Genomic DNA, 18,884 nt, shown 5'->3' on the forward strand with positions numbered 1-18,884 from the left:
GCTCTTGTGCTGGGTAACATCTTCCCTGGCTCTTAGGATAAAATCTAAAATGCTACCATGGCCCACGAGGCCCGGCTGGGTCTACCATGAACCCTCCCTGGCCTTGACTACTCTCCGGGAATCACACTACAGTCACCGCAGTGTAGAAAGTTCCGCACAGGCCCATGGTCCTGCCCACTGCAGGGCCTTTGCACATGCTTCGAACATTCACATCTTCTCTCTTCATTTTGTTCAACTTAAGCAGATCCTTTGGATTCTCCTTGGTGAAGCCATTGGGATGGTTTTGTACTAAGTCAATGAGCTACCCATCCCTCTCTGGATCTGAACACAGGGAAATATGCCCAAGTTCATAGGTGCTGAGGCTGATCTGCCGGCCTCTGCGCTCGGTGGGCTGCCGCTGGGACTACAGCAGCTCCAGCTCAGCTGGGACCTGCTCCTGCCTCTCTGGGTCCTGGGCAGGTGCATGTGCAGCTCTTTGGGGAAAGGTGCCAGCTTCTTCAGGAACCCTGTGTCTTGGGGGTCAGGTGAGCCGAGAGAGAGGCAGGGGTCCTGTTTTTCTTCCCAGGTTTGAGTTTGTGTCCCTGCTGACTTATGTTTCACGTCCAGTTCTTCTTGACACAGTGACTGTAGATCCATCCCGGACGCAGGGGAATCCGCTCAGCTTGCCTTCCCAGACCCTGGTTGGTGACTCTTTTGTGTCCTTTCACCCTCTCCTTCTGGGCCTTTACTTCCCAGCACCTCCTATGATTAGGTGACATCGAGCTTCTATAGTGAACCATTTATTCCAGTCACTCAGAGCATTCTGCTCCCCAATGGGACTCTAACTTCCACCCTCGTGGTTTGTGCCTCGACTGCATCACTATGTCATAATGAGTCACGGAATGCTCCCTTTCCCATCAGCTTCCACCGAGGAACAGGCTCCGTGTCCGTCCCGTCCCCCCGTGGCCCTGGCGCTGCTTCCGTTGTGGCGGGCACATTCCGCGTGTCAATAAATACTTGTACAATAGATGATTCCTCCTAAAGGCAGCAAGAGGACATGCAAATTGGTGTCGCTTTTAAGCAGTTGGTCACCATTTTCAGAATCTCCAGGCTGTCAAGGCCACTTTCTGCTCATCGCCTCACCTGATGCCGCAGCATCTCAAGCCGAGGCACACAAGCACCCCCCCGCAGCTGAAAGGTGCTCCTTTGAGGGACCCACCACGATGGTGGGGGTGGGGGCTGATGCAGAAGAAAGAGCCTGGAAAGAGCCACTGGGTTTGCTGACGACTTGCTGTGAGACTTTGGGGATGTCACAGGACTCCTCTGAGCCACCGCCTCTTTGGTGAAAGGTGTGGCTCTTCTCACAGTAGGTGTGGGTGGTGCTTGGATTTCTTAGTGATTGACAGGAGCTAGTGACTTTCAGTGGAGGTCTGCACCTATTTTCCACTATAAATATTTTATAATGCATACAAAATAAAATGAACTAGGTCTGTCATGCATGTAAGGTGCACCAAATGCCCCAGGGCTGCTACGACCTTGAAAATCAAGAGAAGATTAAGGCTGGCTGATTGGTGACACCAGCACCCCAAGGTAATTCCGTTGCTGTGCTCTATATTGTCTTGTTTGCAAAAGATTTTTGCTGGCGCTGAGTTTACATGCAGCAAACTTGCCACTGAAAATTGGATACGGGTCCACCTGCGCCTGGGATGTAGAAAGCTGGAATGAACGTCACTCGGACTTTAATGAGAAAAAGCCAGAGCAACCACAAAATCAATAGCTTTTCCTGAACCTATCAGTCAGAGAACTGAGCTCACGGGCAACTGAGTAGCCTGGGAGAGACCTTCCCCCAGAAAAGGCAGGACAGGAGGAAGTCACCTCTGCCATTAAAGTGTTTCAAAGAAGTCAGCTAAAATTTTAACCAATCACCACAGGCCTGTGTGGCTAGCTCGGCAGCAGAGAGACCCTGGGAATTCACACTCACAAACTCTATTCTATGGACCTCTGCCCGGGAATCTCCAGAAACGTCGGGGTGGAGCTGGAACCTCAGGGGTGGTGTAGGCCTGCAGATGACATGATATTAGTTAGGTTCTATTGCAGGGGCGGGGTGGGCAGGGAGTAGGAGGAAAAAGCAGGAAATCCCACCTAAATGCTTGACCCTACCCTCAAAGGGATAGGCTTGAGCTGCTGGGAGAGGGGCGGTGAGATTCACAGCCTCCCAGGGGCAGGTCCAGACCTGTGTTGCTGAGGGAAGGCAAGCAGCATTGCTCATCTGGAGTGTCCTTGCCCATTTTAAATCCACCTCTCCTTTCCCTGGCTGCTTATATAAACTTCTCCACCCCTACTCCTTCTGAATGGACTTTCCTGTCATCTTTATTTTTTTTTAAATTTATCTTTATTGTTGAAAGTATTACAAATGTCCCCTTGTTTCCCCCTTTGGTCCCCTTCATCCTTCATGCCCCCCTCTAGGCCTTCACCACACTATTGTCTGTGTCCCTGGGTTATGCATATATGCACATAAATTCTTAAGTTGGTCTCTCCCACCCACCCACCCACCCTGCCTTCCCTCCAAGATTCGTCAGTCTGTTCCATGCTTCTATGTCTCTGGATCTATTTTGTTCATTGGTTTATTTTGCTCATTAGATTCCACATATGAGTGAGGTCATATGATACTTGTCTTTCTCTGACAGGCTTATTTCACTTAGCATAATATTCTCCAGGTCCCTCCATGCTGTCTCAAAGGGTAAGGGATCCTTCTTTTTTAGAGCTGCGTAGTATTCCATGGTGTAAATGTCCCAGAAGATGCTTGATGTGGTTTCAGTCTTCTTGAGTTTATAGAAACTTGTTTTGTGCCCTAACATGTGGTCTTTGAGAATGCACCATGTGCACTTGAGGAGAATGTATATTCTGCAGCTTTGGAGTGAAATGTTCTATAAATGTTGATTAAATCCATCTGATCTAGTGTGTCATTTAGAGTCACTGTTTCCTTGGTGATTTTTTGGCCTGGAAGATCTATCCATTAAAGTCAGTGTGGTGTTAAAGCCCCCACTATGATGGTGTTGCTGTTGATCTCTCCTTTAAAGTCCTCCAGAAGTTGTTTGTTGTTTTTGTTTTTTTTTGTCCAGCCTATGTAAATCTTTTGTTCTGAGGTGGGTCTCTTGTAGACAGCATATATTTGGGTCTTGTTTTCTTATCCATTCAGCTACCCTATGTCTTTTGATTGGAGCATTAAATCCATTTATATTTAAGGTTATTATCGATAGGTACTTATCTATTGCCATTTTATTTTTTTATGCCTATATTTCTCTCTCACTCTATTTCTACTTCTTATTATAGCATCCTTTTAATATTTCTTGCAATGCTGGTTTGCTGGTGATAAACTCCTTTAGCCTTTTTTTTTGTCTGGGAAGCTCTTTATTTCACCATCTATTTTGAATGACAGCCTTGTTGGATAGAGTAGTCTTGGTTTCAGATCCTTGTTTTGCATTACCTTGAATACTTCATGTCATTCCCTTCTGGCCTGTACAGTTTCTGATGAGAAGTCAGCTGACAGCCTTATGGGAGCTCCTTTGTAGGTAACAGGTTGCTTTTCTCTTGTTGCCTTTAGGATTCTCTCTTTGTCTTGAATTTTTGTCATTTTAATTATGATGTGTCTGAGTGTGGGCCTCTTTGGGTTCTTCTTGCTTGGGACTCTCTGTGCTTCCTGAACTTGTGTGACATTTTCCTTGACCAGGTTAGGGAAGTTTTCTGCCATTATTTCTTCAAACAGGTTCTCTAACTCTTGCTTACTCTCTAGAACTTCTAGCACTCCTAGAATGAGAACATTATTTCATTTCATGTTGTCCCACAGCTCCCTTAAACTGTCCTCCTGTTTTTTAATTGTTTATTTTATTTTCTCTGATTGAATGATTTTTTTTCTACCCTGTCTTCTAATTCGCTGATCTGATCCTCATCTTCCCCAATCTGCTGTTTATTCCTTCCAATTTTTAAATTTTATTTCTACTATGTCATTCTTAATTTCCTTTATAGTTTCCATTTTTTTTCTCATGCTGTTGAGCATCTGTATAATCAGTATTCTGACCTTTATATCTGATTGCTTATCTCCATTTCATTTAGCTCTTCTTCTGGAGCATTCTTTTGCTCTTTCATTTGAGGCTTGTTTCTTTTGTCTTCCCATTTTGGCTGCCTATTTGGATTTGTTTCTATGTATTAGGCAGATCTGCTAGGACTCCCAGTCTTTTGGGTGGTCTCTGGTGCAGACCAATGTCAGATGCTGTTTGTGATTGGCCTTGAGTATCTTGTTTGAAGCTTTTTGCACTCCACAGTTTGTGGTTCCCTCTTCTGGGGCTAGGTGCATTTGGAAAGGACCAAGATGTGCACCAAGGTCTGCTTTTCCAAGCCCTGGTTCCAGAAGCAAATCAGGCAAAGGCTCAAAGCACCCAGAGGCTGATCGTTATTGTCTCTTAATGAGCCTCAGGCTGTAGAAACTCCACAGGGTGGGGTGGCTGATTGTTATTCAGTCTCTTAATGAGCCTCAGGCTGTAGAAACTCCACAGGGTGGGGTGAGAGGTTTTTTTTAACAGGATGAGGCAATTGCTTCTGCCCCAAGCAAAAACTGCTTGGACCGTAAATGTCTGCCTGAGAAAGATGTCCTCTGTAGCGTGGGGGAATGACTCAGCACAGGAATCCAGACAGCTGCCCTCTGAGCTCTATTCAACAAGCCAGTATCCATGGATTCTCCTCACACAGCTCTAGTCCACTCTGCCCAAGGTGAGTGGCTGCACACAAAAGCTTGTGCATTGGCCCTTTAAGAGGGTGCCTGCATTTCCAGCCATCTCTCCCTGGCAGACAGAAACCCATTGCTTTTCATGGCCAGATGTTATGTGGGCACCTTTCTCAGTTCTGGTGCTCTGGGATGGAGAGCCCAGCTTGGGTTTTAGCCCCCAGAGTTCTCAGTGGGAACCCCACAGCTGAGATATCCCTCTGGAACTTCAGCTGCTGCCTGTGGGAACCCGGCCAGCCCTCTTGCTCTTCCAAATTTCCTACCAGTCACTATGCAGTCTCCACTTTGCGTCCTTTGTTATGAGGGTTCTCTCCAGCTAGTCTTCAGTTGATTATTCAGGATGTTTTTTTTATACTTTAGTTGTAATTCCAGTTTGGTCCTGCGAGAGTGACAGTGTAGTTTCCATTCAGTCTGCCACCATCTTCAAATCTTGACCAAAGTGACATTGTAAAATATCAATCAGATCCTGCCATTCTCTTGCTCTGTAGCTTCTAAAAGCTTCACAACACATTTAAGAAAAATCCAAATTTTTTATTATGGCTCAAAAAGCTTTGTGTGCCTGATGTTCACGTAACTTTATGACTTTCAATTCTTCCATGCTCTTTCTCTCTCATTTTGCTCCAACCACAGTGGTCTTCTTGCAATTTCCAGAGCACACCAAACTCATCCCTGCCTCAGAGCTTGTATCCTTGCTGTACCCTTTCCCTTGAATCCTTGCCCTTTCCTCAGATAGTCCCTGGGTTTGCTCCCTTGTTGTGTTCAGGTCAATGTTAACATGGAACCTCCAAGGGCAGGAATTCCATGTGGGCTGTATTTATAATTGTCCCATTTCCCACTCCTGCCATCTCTGTCCTTTCACTACTATTTTATTCTTGATTGCATTTATTAGTAATGGAAATGAATAGTATAGACACATTCCTTTGCTAGTTTATTGTCTATTTCTGCCACTAGAAAGAAAGCTTCATGAGGAACCCTAAAGTTAGTCGTGTATGTTGTTGTTTGTTGATTGCTGGCTGGAACAGCTCCTGGCATATGACAGGGGTTCAATATATTTTTGTTGATTGAATGAGTAAAGGGCAGAATGTGGCCAGAGTGCCTAAGTCTATGAGTCAATGAACCCATCTCTTCTATACCTCAGGTGTTTGGAGAGAGAACGGAGAGATGCTCCCAATTTTCTACATGATTAATTCTTTATCAGACAGACACACACATCAGTGGGTTCACGAGGTGAAGGGTCTCTGTGGGGCTATGGAAGGCAGTGATGCCAGATTGGCACCTTGCTCATATTCCAACACAGCAGAATTAGAGTTCAAGGGACAAGTCAAACAGGGGGCAGCATCTGATGGGGATGGTCAGCTGCTACCTCAGGGCTCAGAGGTATGAGAGGTCATGGCATTTTGATGGCTCCTTCGTTTTTCTGCTGAACCCACATAGTTTTTGAATATCATGATGGGTGGAAGGATTTTCCCTCCTCCCATTTACAAAATGAGCTGGTATCATGCTGTTACAGCCTGCAGGTTAGGTCACTGAGCATGACCTTCCAATTAAGCCATGCATCTAGCATCGCTTATTTCTGATGACATTGCTGAAGTGCTGGGACTTCAGGGCATGTAATGTGAAAAAGATACTGATTCACAGAACAACTCCTTTATCTAGAAAAGATATCCCAGTAGGTGTGTCCTTCTGTCTACATGTCCAGGAAAACTCTTCCATCTCACCATCCACTCCCTCCTGCCCATGCTCTAGGTAGGACCCAAGGGGCACAGCAGGACTCAAGCTTCTATAGCCTTCTTTGTTTACATCATAAGTTTTCTTATAGTTTTTACCAAACATTTTTTACTATGATTTAAAATAGAAATTTATACTTATTTATTAAAAAATGGTTAATTTGTCCTAGTTGGGTTCCTCTGCTGGTATCCTCTTCCTGGATTAAGAATCATTTGGGAGCACATGTTGACTTTAGTATTTCTATCTGTAGCAATCTACAACTTAGGTGTCATGTGGAGCTGCACATGAGACATGTCTTGTGATGGGTAATGATACATCATAGCATTTACTGGAGCTTACTAGGTGCCAGACTCCTGCTAAGGGCAGTCCTTTGCACATACATTCCCTCTTCCTCCATTCTCTTTTCACTTCATTCCAGCTTCTGTCCCCGACACAGAGGGAATCAGCTCATGTCAAGGCCACTAATGACTGCCATCTGGCCAAGGTCCAGGAGAGGAACATGGATTTTCTCACTCGTCCTCTCGGCAGCATTTGACCGAGTAGACCACTTTCTTCTTTGCCTTCCATGTTGCTTCATTCTCTTGAGTTTCCCCCTCCCTCAAATTGCCTTCTTTGTTGCCTGCTTTTACCAGATCACATGTTGAAGAGCCCATTGTCCATGGCCTTCCTTCCTTCTCAGTTTACATTTTCTCCTTAGGTGATTTGTTATGGTCCCGTGACGTTAAGTAGCATCTACATGATGATGCTTCCAAATTTATCTTCATGCCTGACATTTTCTCTGAGCTACAACTTCAAGTACTCAACTACCCCCCCCCGACATCTCTACTTAAAGGCCTATTAAGCTTCTCAAACCAAAAGTCCCAAATAGATAAAGTTCCCCACTATAAAATGAAAAAAAAAAAAAAAGTAAAAGTCACCCTTGATTTGTCTCTCTCCATTATTGCCACATCTAAATACATTAGGAAGTCCTGCCAGGTCTACCTCCGCAATATATTTCCCCATCCCCGCCACTTGGCTCATCCCCACGGCTCCCATCCTGGTACAAGCCACTGTCACCTCTCACCTAGGTAACAGCCCTCTTTCCTGGTCGTCTTACTTTCAGTCTAGCTGTCGTCCAAACAGCAAGAAGTCTTCATAAATGTAAACCAGATAATATTTATTCCTTTGCTAACACTATCCGAAGGCTTCTCATTATATTTGCAGGGGAAAACCCCCTCCAATCCCCCCTAATTGGACTCTGCCTTAGTATTTTGACTTGCCCTTGCCCCCCCATCAGTACACAGACGCATCCTGCGGACTTCCTGGTCTGCTTTGTCTTCCCCACATTGGTGAATTTTGTTTCCAACTCAGGGCCTTTGTATTTGCTGAGCCTCTGTGTTGAATGCTGTTCCCATACATCTTTACGTCATTTGCTCTCAGATTTGTTGTTACCTCCTTAGAGAGGCCTTCTTTGCCTGATGAGGACACTGAGGCTCATAGAGGTTCAGTAACCTGAGTGAGGCTGTTCTGCTGGGAACACGTGAGATCTGTGCCCAGTGGTCTGACTCCAAATGCTCTGTTTTGACCACTGTTTTCTGTGTCTTTCCTCCCTCATAATAGGGGCCAGAGAACACAGTACGATGCAGGGTCTGTTGGGGGCGGAAGGGATTAGGGAAGCACAGGATAGGGACAGGGAGAAGCGAGCCCGCGAGCACTTTTGGCAAGAGGGACAGAGCTCAGTGACTGAACAGCTGGAGGTTGAATGCAATGAAGAGTGAGCCCGTTAACTGCTCAGGACAGTAAGAGCAAGACATCGAGCCATGAGCCACAGGTTGCACAGCCAAGCCTGCAAAACCCTCCAGAGAAGAGCTCTTTCCTAAGGGAGAAAATTAGGCATAAGGACCTAACTCATATTCGTGTCTCTGGTTAGTGCCTTATACTTGATTTAACAATTTAACAAATACCCTCAAAGATTTATCACAGCATGAGAGTTATTCTCATGTAAGTCCTTCAGTTTAATGTTACCATTAATATAATCCCGACATTGCTTGAAATAGAAATACCTGAAACTGATGACTATTGTCACAGGATGGCAATCAGAAAAGACCCCGGCAACAACACAGGACGCGTGGATGTATCAGCGCTTGTGTTAGGCCATCGGGTGTTCCTTTTGCGCTCATCTCTACCCCAACCTTCTTGGGAGAGAGAAAAGTCCTTATAATGGGGCCATGAAAGAAGTAAACCACATAAACACACTCAGATATCAGCATAATCTTTAGAGCATGTGTTGAGTTTACTAGTGTTTCTCCCAAACTCATGTCCATCCCGAACCTGTGAATGTGACCTTATTTGGAAACAGGGCCTTTGCAGATGTAATCAAGTTATGACAAGGTCATTAGGATGGGCCCTAAATCCAAAGGGGAAATTTGGACACAGAGGTACAGACACACAGGGAGAAGGCCACGTGGAGACAGAGGCAGAGACTGGAGTGACACAGCCACAAGCCAGGGAACCCAAGGGCGGCCAGAACCCCCAGAAGCTGAAGAGAAAAGGAAGGAGCCTCCCTGCGAGCCTGCAGAGGGAGCGCGGCCCTGACGACACTTTCACTTTAGACGCCTGGCCTCTGGAACACAGAGAAGAAATCTCTGATTTTTATAATCTGGTTTGTGGTGTTAATTTGTTATGGCAGCCCCAGGAAACTAACACAGTGCATCCATAGAAGTGAAATGTTCAACAGAAGTAAAAATTCCCATAACCACTTTTTATTTTTCTTGGAACAGCTTATTATTTAAAAAAGTAGTTTCTAGCAATCTTTAGGAACAGACAGTGCATTCACATGGTTCTCAACTCAAAAATTGAACAGGGAATGAGTAGTAAGTCCCCTCTCCCATCCCCACCCCCGTGTTCTCCCAGGAGTCCGCACGCACCAGCAACCCAGGGACAGCATATTCCCTCCCAGGTTGTAGACAAACCGCAGCACACTGAGCACTCTGCTTTGCACTTGCTCTCTCTCACTTATCTTGGAAAACTTTCCATGTGAGCCCATAGAGAGGAGCCTGATTCATGTTTATAGCTGCAAAAGTTTCCATCCTAGGCCTGGAATGATAATTTATTTAGCTGGTGCTCTCACGATGGCCACTGAGACGGCTTCAGTATTTCACTGGTATAAACAAGGCCGCACCAGACAGCGTCAGCCACACGCGGTCTCACGGGCCTGGGACGGAATATGGGAGAGACGTTCCCACGGGCGAACCAGCACAGGCTCAGGGCGCGCGGCTTGTCTTTTGAACAACATATTTATTTTATTGTGGCGATACACACGTAACATAAAAATGTAGCATCCTAATCATTTTTAAGTGGCATAAAGTACTTCCACATGGTTGTGGGACCATCACCACCGTCCATCTCCAGAACATTTTAATTTTCCCAGACTGAGACTCTGTCCCCGTTAGAACTAACTGTCCCTCCCCTCCCCCAGGTCCTGCTTTCTGTCTCTAGGAATCGGACCGCTGCAGGTGGTCACAGAAGTGGAATCATAAGACTGTCTTTTCGTGCCTGGTGCGCTTCACTTAGCATGACGTCTTCTCGGGTGTTCGCGCTGGAACATGTGCCAGAATTTCCTTCTTTGCTGAAGGCTGAGAAATACTGCATTGCATGCCTACGCCCTGTTTAGTTTATCCATTCACCCACGAATGGACATTTGGGCTGTTTCTGTCTTTTGGTTCTTGTGAACATGGGTGTACAGATTCGTATTTGAGTCCCTGCTTTCGGTTCCTTGTGTATATACTCAGAAGTGGAATTGCTGGATCATATCATAATCCTGTTTAATGTTTCGAGGGACCCCCCCCCATACTGTTTCCACAGAAGCTGCACCATTTTACATTCCCACCAACGGTGCACAAGGGTTCCAATTTCTCTGTATCCTCAGCAACACTTTATTTCTTGTTGTTTTCTGTGTTTTTGGTTTTTTAAAAAATAATGGCCATCTGAGTGGTGTGCAGTGGCATCCCGTTGTGATTTTGACTTGCATATCCCTAACGATTAGTGATGTTGATCATCTTTTCCTGTGCTTTGTGGCCATTGTATATCTTCTTTGGAAAAACATCTATTCAAGTTGTTTGCTCAGTTTTAAATTGGGTTCTTTGTTGTTGTTGACTTCCCCATACTTGCTTTTTATATATTTAAACATGGCAGTATTCTGTGTTGTTTTTGATTAAAAAAAATGTATAACAGGCAGTAGTTATAATATAACACTTTTCTACCTTACATCAAACAGAATTTATCTTTTTCTTTCCAACTCAGAGAAGCCTTGCATCGGTTTTTCTACTACTCAGAAATACGAGGTGTCAGCCACGGTTCAAACATCCAGGTGTTGCTATTGTTGAGCCAAATTTCTATCTTCTTGGTGTAAGATTTTCAGTGCATTTATTGAATTAACATTTAATAGGAACCTGTTATGTAGCAGGCGCTGTTCCAGGGTTAGTGAAACAAAAATGAGGTAGACACCATCCCTGTCTTTGCAGAATTTGCAGATGAATAAATGGATGATCGTAACAGAGCATGGAAGGGCTGCATGTCATGGGGGAGGTGACACAGGGAATCTTTTTAGTGTAACTTAAATCAGGGATGTCTTGGACTCCGTTGCATGGATCAGAAGACTTTGAGGAACGTTACTCTATCAGACAATCGTAAATTAGAATAAGAACGGAGCCACTTGCAATGTCCCCACCCCAGAGTTGTCACCGTCCTGTGGACTCTTCAGCTACAAAATGGCATAGCAAGTGTGGTGTGAACTCGCCAAGTGAACATCACCCAGCAGAAACTAATCACTCTGATTAGATTGTCCTTGAGCGCCTATCGTATGCCCAATATTGTGCTAAGGCAGGGTCAGAAAATGCTCCTCTGGCCTTCTTCATATCATCCTGGAGTAACGTCTGTATCTTAGGACAGGACAGAAAAAACATGGCATGTGGCACCCATGGCAGACATCACGAATTGATGGTGGCCTCTTCCTGTTGTGGTTTCCAGTAGTGGCTTCTCAACCCCCAGCTCCTGTCAATAAGAGTTGGCGCTGGAGATGAAAGCCATCTGTTGTTTGGTTGCTGAGGGTCCCTATGTATAAGAAATCCAGGGGTCTCTATTAATGTCTGCTGCTTGGAGGAGAGGAAAATTTTGGGCCACAGGGCGTGAAATCAGTGAGCCTGCTCCCCTCGGGGCCTAGAGGTTGGGAGTCAAAGTTGCCACCTTTTTTGTTTTTCTTCTTAAGTTTATCATGTCTCTCTTTTTTCATGTTGTGTTTTAGGAGTGAAGGCATCAACATGCTCGCTCCTGGGAAGAAACGGTTGTCGCAGGCTTTGATTTAGTCCATGCATTCACATTTGTTTGCGTCCCATTAGCCTTTGAATCCCCAGCTCCTGCCACAGTGCTCGGAGCACGATGGGGCTCAGGGAATGCTGGCTGGATGAATGACTGAATTTAAGGAAACCAGTCTTGAGCCTACTCACTGGTTAAATAAAAGCTCACTTGGTTAAATAAAAGTCCAGCTGGGCTGTAGGCCAGTTACCAAGTTACAAGACGGGATTGCTGCTCAGAGCCTTTCATGCATCCACACACCCGTCCATCCAGCACCTGCTGTCCTGGGTACTGAGGGGCGGCGAGGAGTGCGCGGGCCGCGGAACTTCAGGCCAGTTGGGTAGCTGCCCCAGGCAATCACACACAAAGTTGTGTAACTGCCCCAGGCAATCGCACACAAAGTTGTGTAACTGCCCCAGGCAATCACACACAAAGTTGTGTAGCTGCCCTGGGCAATTACACACAAAGTTGGGTAACTGCCCCAGGCAATCACACACAAAGTTGGGTAACTGCCCCGGGCAATCACACACAGCTCTAAACTGGTGAATGCTTGGGAAGAGTGCCAGGCAGACTCAGCTGAGACTGGGTTTAGGCTCGGCTGGCTTTGAGCTGGGGTGGAGTTTTACCCTCAGTTGGTCACCTTGCACACGTCCTGACACGTCCCCAGCGGGGAGGACCGCAGGTCGCGGCGATCGGCTGCTCTCCCTGCGTCAGAGGCTCCGGGCTCTTGGGCCAGCTGCCCTCCTCTGAGCCCGCGGCCTGTGACCCACGCTGCCCGCAGAGCCGGCGCTGTGAGCGGGGTGCTTCCCAACGTCGCGGGAATCTCGGCTGCTGAGACTTTGGTTCCAAAGAGGCGATAAACTAAATATTTAAGAGAGCCCGGAATTAAAACAGACAAGTGGGCCCGGAGGCGTTTCCTACTTTACAATTATAAAAATCGGCATGGGTTCCACTTCGTAAACGTCGACACTGCAGGATTTATTGGTTTCCATTTTATGGTAGTTTAACTAGTCTGAGCCCTCAGAGTTTTGGATTTTCAAAAATTCCATAAAAAGAATGAATTCATTTTGTTCTATTTAAAGCATTGATTTCATTTCTCTGTTTTATGAAATGATGGGCCAGACTCCAAGTCCTGATAAGACTTTGGAATGCATCTTCTATTCGATTGGGTTTTTAAAAAGTGTTCTCTCTCTGCAAAATATAGAACTTGAGCCCTAAAATGAGAACCCAAAATTAAACCCTCAAGAAGTTAAATCCTGTTTTCTCTTTACTAACACAGTCCACGAAGTATTCTAGTTATCTCTGGGGTAAGACAAAGGACCCCTGGGTCGAGCCCTCTCCACCCAGAAGGGTCTTATAAGAAACAAAATGTTTAAAGATGAATAGCTAGTAATTCCCCCTTCAGGCGGCCACACCTTGGTTTCAAGGTGGTCAGTATTCAGGCCATTTCCAGTCGCCCGTGTGCCGCCCAGGCTGAGACCCGATGTTCTGGCCACTGGTGGCTTCACTGGCTTTGGACAGTGTTTCCTGGACGGTCTGCTCGGCGCTGTCTCCGCAGCAGGGAGGGGACACTGGCCCTGGGCTTCTGGGGGATGACCCAGCATGGCTTACCAAAATCACAAATGTCTGTGTGACTCTCACATTTCAGTTTCGCGTTTTGCTTGTGATTTGCATTCGTATCACAGTCCTACCTGTGTTCATATAAAAATGTCTGTTTCCCCCAAATGTTCACACTGGCGCTTTGGGATGCTGTGTTAAGCTCATGTGCCCTGCAGTTGTGTGTCTGAGGAACGTGGGGGTTCTTGGCCCAGATGAGCCAAGGGGCCCAAGGCCAGAGCCTGACCTTCTCTTGTCACCAGCAACCTGGTGCTCCAACGGTGGACACAGTTCTAGCCCCACCTCCCCCCGCATGACTCCTCACATGTGTGTCTACACAAATCCACACGGCCAGTGCAAAACAGACCGAAGGGAGGAGACAGTATCGGATGGAAAATGATGGAATTAGAAAATCATCACTTTGCAATTATCACTGTAACTGAGTCAGCGAGATGAAAAGTTGTTGGGGAGCAGGGTAGTCACACAGCCTCAAAGTGACATTCCCTCGGTTATTAATAATTACAAGGGGAAATCCCTCTTCCCAGCCCAGCTGTCGGTCATCGGGGCCACGGAGCAGCTGACATCACGGGCTGCTGCTCTGATGCAAGGGAAGGGCGACAGATAGTTAGCACCCGGGCCCAGGCTTACCCCGAATCTAACAGTGAGGACAGTCAGACGCCTTCACACTGTAGGACATTCTACAAAACGGCTGGCCCGGACTCTTAAAAGATACGTTACAAATGAAAACAAACATAAAACCAAAAACACGGGCAAGGGACTTGTTCTAAATAAAAAGAGACTGAAGAGGCACGGTGGTTACAGACATTGCATGACCTTTGGTGGGGTCTCGGCTGACTGGGACATTCAAATACGCATTGTATATTCGAGAATATTATTTATCAGTGTTGATTTTTTTAGGTGCGACCATGATATTCAAGTTATGTAGAAAATATCTTTTTTCTTAGAAAAAACTTTTGGGGATAAAACATTTGGGGATGAAATGTTATAATGATTTCAACTTACTTTCAAATGAGAGAGAGAGAGAGAGAGAGAGAGAGAGAGAGAGGAGTGGGCAGCAAATGTGGGGAAATGGTAGCAATTGGTGAATCGGGGCCAAGGCTGAGTAGGTGTCTGTTGTAATCTTTGACCTTTTTTTAGGTTCAAAGTTTTTTAACCTTTTTCAGGAAAAAGGTCCACATAGCAACATAACTGTCTACAGCTCTCGCTTGATGATTTTAATCTTGTGTTCTAGTTCTTTGTGGGTGTTCTAGCGTCACTAATGAGACACTTGCTTTTCCAGGATGAGGTTCCATCTCCTACATTCTACAAGCACCAAAAGATGCTAATTCAGGGCTTTTCTCACTAAATGTATTCACTAAGCATCACTAACGTCGGTGCTGAGTATTGATACCGGTACATTGAATGACGAGTGAACCTCTCCTCCGCCCTTTCTGGAGCAATAAAATGGGCCACTCTCTTCTCAAGAGGGTAAGGAGTTTAAACCTTCATCAGTCATGAAGATCCTGTGAGTCCTTCCAGTACGCACACCCCACACTTAGGACACTGGACTTCCTGACCTTGAAAGCTGACCTTCATCTACACAAGATGATGGTGTTTTTTTTTGTTGTTTTTTGTGTGTGTGGTTTGTGTGAGGGAGTTGCCCAAGTAAGCTGAGAAGAATGTAAAAAATAAGGCCTTTACAATAGAGCAGGAACCATGCCCAAAGTTTCAGCTGGTAGAGTTCTCATGAAGTTGTGTTTGAAGGACATAGGGCATGAATAGGAACTGCACGTGGAAGTTAGAGCAGTCACATTTTCCAGAAGTGTCTTTCCCTGAGCTTCAGGAACGCTGTGTGCTTGTCTCATGTTCGGTTGATTTGGGAAGCACTGGTCTATCTCATAAAGGGGTCTGGAATAGTGAGGAGGGCTCTAAACCTTTGCATCAGATCCCAGCGAAGTGTTGGGGCTCTTGCCGTCTTTATCTGGAGGACTTCATAGTTAGTTTATCTGGACCCATCCTGGATGGAGAGGGGGGCGTACAGGGTCTTCACTGAAGGATCAGGTGGATTTCAGGAGACTCTTCCCCCCTTAGGAGGACTGGGTTTTCTCCACTGTGGTCCCTTTAGGAGTCTACAGCTCTGAGCTCCTCCAGGTTGGGCTGGATGCTGACGGGCACTCCTGCTGCTGCTGAGGCCCAGGTGGAGGGAAGGTTCAGCACTGTTCCAGGGGTGCTCAGGAAAGCAGATGCCCCACCTCTAGATCAGTCTCACTGTCAGCCTTCCTAGCTCACCTGCAAGGCAGGGACACCTGGCCAAGGCGAGTGCTACTTCTTGGAGACAACGCAGTGGGTGTCACCCAGCGAAGGGGATGTCTCTGCTCTTACATTACCTTGTCACTGCTCCTTGCCAAACAATAAACCTTGGCACCATTGCACCTTGGAGCTTTTGGCTTCTTCCCAGGACCAACTTCCATTACAGGTGCCACCTCGCTGGCTGTGAATGGGTCTCTCTCTGCCCGAAGGTAGAACATTGATCCTAGTCTTCCACAATGGCTGGACCAGTGGCGTGGTTTCCAAGTCACATACTTGTAAGGTATTAGGGGATGTGATTAAGTAAGCCCACGGCATCACCCTGTGTCCTGCGCACGGCTCTTCGTTTCCCATTCTGATCCTCTGGCTCCCTCGGGGGCTCGTGTGCGGCCCTTCTCTCCGAGGGCAGGGCCTTTGACCACAGCAGACGGGCGCCGTCTCTGGCTTCACCTTTGCAAAGTTCCTCCTGGTCCCTTTCCTCAGTTCTGTGGCCTCAAAAAGTGCTCATGGTCCAGGGAAAGAGCTAAAACACATCCTACATGGCTATCAGGGAGCAGGGTTTTCTCTGAGGAGTCAAGTGCCTCTGACCTGCAAGCACTTTCCATTCTCAGAGGCTGACGGACTTGCTCTTATCAAGTGAGAGCCACCAGTTCAGTTTTCCTTCCCAGGAAAGAGAGGAGGGAAAGAAAGTGCCCATTCTGGAAAAAAGTGGGGGACTATCTCAGAAGGAGGTCGTGGGGGGCAATCACAAAGTATAAATGCAACAAGAGCATGCAAAAGGCATGGTTCTCCCCAGGAGGCTCTGCCTGCATGATCACTGTGAGGTCATGAGAGATGAGAGCCCCCCCCATTTTCCCACCTGGGAAGAATTTTCTTTGATCTCTAGCAACTTTTTGCACGTGGAGAAAATCCAGCTTTCTCCAGCGTGCCCACAGCCCCCCTTTCCGCTGGGGCTGGGTGCCCAGCCTCCCAGGGATTTTTATAATGTGGCCCTTAAATCTCGTGCCTGGCAAACAAGTGGGGGCATGGCCGCCCTCGAACCCAGAACTCCTGAAGCCAGAGGGAAGGGTGGGGCCGAGGTATTCTTTTCCCATCACCCCTTTCCTAAACTGCGAGAAAGAATTATCGAGGCCTTTTTGGAACACATTAATTTCCCTGTCAGAAGAGATTGACGCCTGTTAACTGATAATTAACGTCTTTTTTTATCTTCTAATTAAAAGTTAAGTGCCAGGGAGAGTGTCGAGGAAAGTTCCCGTGCTTCACACTCAGGCAGTCAGCGCTCTCTCTGCTGTCGGGACCACCGGCCAGTCGGAGGGCCCGAGGGCACTATGTGTACGCAAGCGACAGGCTGGGGACTTGGGGAGATTGACATAAGAGTTATTTTTCATGTAAAATTATGCAAAAGGTGAGGCTGAGACAAAAACGAAAACCATCTCCAAGTCCCCAGGCCCCTCAGCTGCCAGCCCCAGCCCCGGGCCCCCGCTGGAGGAGAGGAAGGCTGCCGCGGCCTCGCGGGTAGCAGCTCCCTCCAGGGCCGCCCATTCCCAAGGACAGGTGGCCGCCGTGCTCGAGGACTCCACTGGGACGCTGCCTTCTTCTTGCCCTTCCAACTGTCATGAGCTGTCACAGATGGTGTGGAACTGAAATTTCCCCAAAGGCCACTGTTGTTTAGACCTCAGTCAATGGCATGCACTAGAGCCCGTCCAGGGTCCAGGGCTGGGCGTGGGACACAGTGTTGCCACCTAGAAGCTGTCTCCATTGTATCCTGCACAATCCGAGTTTAATTGGCATCCTCGCAGGATTCCGTTTTTATTTTGTTCCGCGCCGGGCACTGTGCGCAAGCCCTCCAGGGTTGGTTTGAAGCCTAGGAAACTGCAGATATTCAACTGTTTGACCTACAAAAGCAGCGATTTCCTGCCGTTCAGCCTAATGCCGGGTTTTCTTAATTTCCACAGTAAGCGTGCGGGGGAGGCATCGTTTCACTCACTGTTCGGACGGTGGACCGCGTTCGGGCGGTGAAGGTGTCTGCTCAGGGCCGCAGGCCGGCAGGCCGGCAGAGCCAGGGTCTGGTGCTCACGGCTTGTGCTGTTTCGCGCCCTGCTCGGGCTGGGGCCCCACACCCGTGTTTCCAGAGGTGTGGGCTGCGCTGCATGCTTTCCAACGGGATGCGCTGCTGTTCCCCGAGCAGGCGCCGAAACAGTGGGCCGGCGCCCTGGCACAGTGCCCCTTGGCATTTACTGCGTGGCCAGCGGTTCTCTGAGCACCCTGCGCCGTGTGGGGCTGCCCTGACCAGTGAGCAATCGTTCTGCTCCAAATGCCAAATCCTCTACCTTTAGTAACATGGCCCAAATGAACCCCAGGATTTTTGGGACAATAGAACCTGAGCCTGTACGCGTGGGAGTTGCTTTCTGTCAAGAGCTGACAGGCTGTCTGACCAGCCCCGCTTTTGAGGACATGCTGGCCCTGCCAGGCTCGGGGCTGCCTCCTGGAGCCATATCTGTTATGTGACCGTATCTCCTGGGCATAGTCAGTCCATCCAGGGGCGGGCACCTCACCAAGCCGGGCTAATTTCTGGGAAACCTGACCACGTGTACACATACAGACCCCACGTGATGGGAAGCACACACGTGAACTTGGGCTTGTGGGTGGCCACCTTCCATCTTGAGTAGCCGAGCAAGCCAGTTTGCAAAGAAAGAGAGTGGAAAGCCATCATCAGTGGTGCCTGGTCCCCTGGGGACCTCCGGGTCCCAAGGCCAGGCTTCCTGTTGATCAGCTGCCCTCTGCCCTCGGGCTCCAGGAGGCAGCCTGCTTCACTTGTCAGTTCTTCTCTGTGGCTTAAGCCAGTTGGAAATGGTTACTCTTCTGTGAAACCCAAATAAGCCCAAGCAGAGCACTCTGCCTGCTCTGGCTTCGCACGCAGGGCCGAGCGTGAAAGGTGAGCCATTCTCCAGACTCCTCTCCAGAAAAGAAAGTCTAACCTCCTGCACACGGGACGATGCTCGTCTTAATTTGACTCCACAGGAGGTTAATATTTTTAGAGTAGAAAAACTGAGCTTTCATTGTTTAGTTTTCCATAGTTAAAACAGCAAAACCTGTGAAACTAGAAACTGTTATAATTAAAACAATTCCCAAAGAAAAATTTCCTGGTTTCCCAATTTAATAA

This window comes from Miniopterus natalensis, chromosome 6 (genome assembly GCF_054644295.1).
Source record: "Miniopterus natalensis isolate mMinNat1 chromosome 6, mMinNat1.hap1, whole genome shotgun sequence".
Classification (NCBI taxonomy): Eukaryota; Metazoa; Chordata; class Mammalia; order Chiroptera; family Miniopteridae; genus Miniopterus; species Miniopterus natalensis.